At 44.4% G+C, this 5300-nt stretch overlaps 1 pseudogene across 1 annotated transcript; it reads left to right on the forward strand.

Annotated features, from left to right (window-relative positions):
- Nucleotides 1–504: 504 nt before the first annotated feature.
- LOC309864411 (glyceraldehyde-3-phosphate dehydrogenase pseudogene) lies at nucleotides 505–1719 on the forward strand (annotated as a pseudogene). Its single transcript has one exon. The product of its transcript is annotated as a glyceraldehyde-3-phosphate dehydrogenase pseudogene (transcript).
- Nucleotides 1720–5300: the final 3581 nt, after the last annotated feature.

Here is a 5300-nt window from a genome sequence, read left to right on the forward strand (position 1 = left end):
TCCATTGTAATGGCTAGGCTATGGTGTTATAAGGTCACTTCACAAAGACATGGTCTCTCGAAGCCCCCTCTGGGTTTTTGGGAGCTATTCCCCCCAAATGGGAATCACTGTGTGCTGGGAAACCACAAGAAAAATGTCTCCTACGTGAAGGACAATAATAAACAGGAAGAAACTAGAGCAGACAGACCCTCTTACGAGCTTCCCATGCTGCCTCTCAGGGTAAGAGCCAGGGTAAAAATTCTACCCATACTCCCATTCCTCAGAAGCTTCACAGCCCTATAAGACCTGTCATAAACCCTTCACTCCCAGAGACAGCTACCTCCCACGTGAATGTGGAATAAACGAAAGTTAAAGATCATTCATGGGAGACATTATGTTCAAGAAGGTACTGTACACCTTGCTAGAGAAATGTCAGTGTGGGACCCAGCCTGTCCCCCTCTTGCCAGAAAACAGAACCATAACTGGAAAGGAAGAAATTTTTGTTAAATGAGCAGTGGCGCTCTCTGCTCTTCCCCGTTCGACAGACAGCTGCATCTTCAGGTGCAGTGCCAGCCGCATGCCCGAGACACAATGGTTAAGGTCGGAGTGAACGGATTTGGCCATATTGGGCGCCTGGTCACCAGGGCTGCTTTTAACTCTGGTAAAGTGAATATTGTCATCATCAATGACCCTTTCATTGATTTCAACTACATGGTCTACATGTTCCAGTATGATTCTACCCACGGTAAATTCCACGGCACAGTCAAGGCTGAGAACAGGAAGCTTGTCATCAATGGGAAGTCCATCTCCATCTTCCAGGAGCGAGATCCCGCCAACATCACATGGGGCGATGCTGGTTCTGAGTATGTTGTGGAGTCCACTGGGGTCTTCACCACAATGGAGAAGGCTGGGGCTCACTTGAAGGGCGGGGCCAAGAGGGTCATCATCACTGCTCCTTCTGCTGACGCCCCCGTGTTCGTGATGGGTGTGAGCCATGAGAAGTATGACAACTCCCTCAAGATTGTCAGCAATGCTTCCTGTACCACCAACTGCTTGGCTCCTCTGGCCAAGGTCATCCATGAAAACTTCGGCATTGTGGAGGGACTCATGACCACTGTCTATGCCATCACTGCCACCCAGAAGACTGTGGACGGCCCTTCTGAGAAGCTGTGGCGTGACGGCCGAGGGGCTGCCCAGAACATCATCCCTGCTTCCACTGGTACGGCCAAGTCTGTAGGCAAGATCATCCCTGAGCTGAATGGGAAGCTCACTGGCATGGCCTTCCGTGTCCCCAACCCCAACGAGTCTGTTGTGAATCTGACCTGCTGCCTGAAGAAAGCTGCCAAATATTATGACATCAAGAAGGTGGTGAAGCAGGCATCAGAGGGCACCCTTAAGGGCATCTTGGGGTACACTGAGGACCAGGTTGTCTCCTGCGACTTCAATAGTGACACCCACTCCTCTACCTTTGATGCTGGGGCTGGCATTGCTCTCAATGACCACTTTGTCAATCTCATTTCCTGGTATGACAATGAATTTGGCTACAGCAACCAGGTGGTGGACCCTATGGTCCACATGGCCCTCCAGGGAGTAAGAGCCCCCTGAACCACCAGCCCCAACTAGAGCAAGAGGAAGAGAGAGGCCCTCAGCTGCTGGGGAATCCCTGCCCCAACTTATCCCCCAAAACACTGAGAATCTCCCAACCTCCACTGTTTCCATCCCAGACCCCCTGAAGAAGGGGAGGGGTCTAATAAAGTATACTGTACCCAGACAACTAAAAAAAAAAAAAAAAAAAAAAAAGGAGCAGTGGCACTCAATTATGGAAATTTGAGGTTTATAGAGATATGGGTGAACAATTACAGGGGGAGGGACATAGTCGTTTTTGAAATTATGGCCCAATATCCCACTTCCCCTCCTATTTTGGAAAGAGTCCTATCATCTGAGTTGGCTAGGGGCAAGGTCTTACCATTTTCCACAGCAGCTGAATAAAGCCAGATACCTGCTCCCCTCCTCTGCCTTCTTCTCTCCAACGCCCCCGACACCTGCAGTAGGACCCGCCTGCAGGATGCTGTCACCCGAGAATCTGAGTCTTCAGCAAGTGGGACGAGAATGAAGAGACAATGTGGAATCCATCTCCAGGAGTGGCAGAAGTCCGTGGCCGTGGGACGGCCCCAACAGACCTCCGTGGCCATGGGACGGCCCCAACAGACCTCCCTCAGATGTGCCCTTGGGTGGTAATTCCCGATTCCTGCTTATCTGTTGAGCCTCCTTTTCAAGTCCTCACACTGATTCTATGAGATACCCAATATCCTTCTAATAAACTCCTTTTCTGCTTAAAATAGACAGAGTTTTTAATGCTTGTAACCGAGAACTTTGACTGATAAAGTAATTTACTTCTGTCTGTTCATTCTTTTCCTTTGACAACCTGACACATAGACTATTTGAACTCTTCAAAGTGGCGAGATAAATGTTATAAAATCCACATTTCATACAGATGTAGATCTCTAAAGTAATTAGAAAGTTGAGACATGGGGTGCCTGGGTGGCTCAGCGGGTTAAAGCCTCTGCCTTCGGCTCAGGTCATGGTCCCAGGGTCCTGGGATCGAGCCCCACATCGGGCTCTCTGCTCAGCAGGGAGCCTCCTTCCTCCTCTCTCTGTCTCTGCCTGCCTCTCTGCCTACTTGTCTGTCAAATAAGTAAATAAAACCTTAAAAAAAAAAAAGAAAGAAAGAAAGTTGAGACATTATCTTCATGTATCAGGCTATGACCAGAAAAATATCTGAGTCATCAAGAGCACACTCTAGGAGCTCTACCCGAGCAAACACACACACACACACACACACACACACACGTGCGCACGCGCGCACAGAGTTCCTGTTGAACCTCACTATGTAGGTCTTGAATGTTTCCCCAGGGACGGTAAATCAGGTTCAGCTCACCCAGTGATCAGGCCTAACCAACCTATGCCTGCAAACAGGGAAATCTGAGGCTTCAGATCCAGTTATCTGCCCCACAGTCTCAGCCACACAGGAGGAACTTCAGGCACTATCACTGCATGGAGTGTAGCCAGAAAATAAATACAAGTGAGTTATCAAGTCTGGTCAGAGTGGGAGGGACAGCTATTTAGGATGTAAAAGAAAGGGACAGGCCATCCTATGACAAGAGAGCCTCTCTAGTTAGACTCCTACAAGGGCTCCTGTAGAAGAGCTGTTGGAAAACAGATACATGAAATCAAAAGTGTTTCCACTGGGACCTTCAAGGTTGACTTAGTCCCATACCCAGACAATGATCCAGGCCTCCTTTGGGGCGTCAGGCAAAGAATCAAAGAAGACCATCCTCAATCGTCACCACCTTTCCCACTCTCCCTGTGGATTGGAAGGGATATGGCCTCTCTTCCTCTGTAAGACAAATTCTTTCTCCCTAACAGGCCCAGCTTGCCCAGTAATAACCCTGAGACTTTAAGAGCACACAGCAGAGGTCAGTGGACTTGGACACTAGAACCTCATTCATGATAACTCCTACCTATTTAGCCCAGTTTCCATCTTTTTAAAAGGGAAGGAAGCTGAGGAGCCACACACCAAGAAGGCTCTGCTGTGACCTGCCAAGAGGAGCAACTATTCAGACTGGGTAAAATTGAACATGAGAGAGCTGGAATAAAGTGCCACTAGAATCCCAGTGTCAGCAGCTTGGCTGGTCTTCTTCCAAAGGCGGGTCTGATACCACCTACTCCTACCCCCTTTCCTAAACTCAGGCCGGGGTGTAGTAGGGAGGGTCCTTCCCGTTACACATGAGATTTTCCCAGGACCATCTATTGGCTATATTCTGAACATTATGGATTTTAAAGTATGTAGCTCTTTCTATAAGAACTTGATGATATGAGATGTCAGAAGCAAGAAGTTCATGGTAAACCAGGTGTACCAGGTACAGAGAGGTTAGCTCTGGGGCTAGTTTCCCAGCATCCTTCTGCTCTCAGAGTCAGTAAAGTTTTTTTGAGAATCATTCTGACAAGTGCCAAGGAGGTCCACCAGAAGCTAGAAGGGTGGGTGTGGGCAGGTGGGACCAGAAGGTCTCTAACCCTCTTGGCCCTGGCAGGGAGGTTCTCCTGGATACACCCTTGTGGCAAGACTCCTTCAAAGGGGCAGAAATCAGCGGGGCAAATAAAAGATGGACAAAAGGGAAAATTAAAGTATCAGAGACAGGAAAAAGTTTAACTTTTATTGTTTCCTCTGTGAAATAATGGGTGCCAATACAAAAAGTTCAGAAAATTAAGAAAAAGATAAAAAAAATAATGATGACCTATAACTTGATAACTTGGGGAAAATCACTCTTAAAATTTCTATGTATGTACTTGCATGCTTTCTTATGAAAATTTACATTTATAATTTTAGAACAATGGAATATGTTTACATAAAAATACATATATAGAGACACATATACACACATATTAATTTATTTTAAAAATCTCTCCACAAAAAAAAAAAAAAAAATGCCATCACCATTATTTTCTTGACTTTGGAGTGTTCTATCATAGCATAGTTTATATACCCAGTCTCTTACCAATGGACTTTTCTCAGTTGTTCACGATTATAAACAATGTTCCAATTACTCACATCACACATATATTTTTGCAAACTTGTTACGTTCTTTCACAGAAGCAAAATTGCTGGGTCAAAGGCATATACTTTTCAAAATACTTTTCAGAAACGGTAGTAAACTGTCTTCTGGAAGTGCTATGCCAATTAACATTAGGGCGTGCTTATCCATTTCCCTACATCCTTTATGTCTTTGGCCAACTGTGCAGGGAGAAAAAACTATCTTTGCATTGCTTTGGTTGCAAGGGAAGTTGAATCCCTTTACATGTGTACCAGCCATTTGGAGATGCATTTCTTTTGCTTGATGTTTTTCAACCAGAGTGTTCATCTTTATTTTCTTGTTGATTTGTAAGAACTCTATATTCTGGACGCTTACTCTTGTCATATGTGTTGCTATTGAGATAACATTTAAGAGAACATTAAACCTAAATGTAACCATTAGGGGAGAAAATATTTTAACTAACAAAATCAAAAATAAGGAAAATGTTACTTTTAAAAGCAAGAAGATAAGAAATTCAAGTGAGACAAAATAAATAGGAAACTTTAAGGTAAAGAAATAGAAACATAAAAATGGGAAAAATTAAAAGTAATACTGGCCATATCAAAGCAAAATTCTAGAACAATGCCTACATTCTAATTTATATAATACAATATATAATACATATATATATAGTGTGTGTGTGTATATATATATGTATATATATTTATATACAAATTTGTATATAATATA

This window comes from Mustela nivalis (genome assembly GCF_964662115.1).
Source record: "Mustela nivalis genome assembly, chromosome: 5".
In the NCBI taxonomy this organism is placed as follows: Eukaryota; Metazoa; Chordata; class Mammalia; order Carnivora; family Mustelidae; genus Mustela; species Mustela nivalis.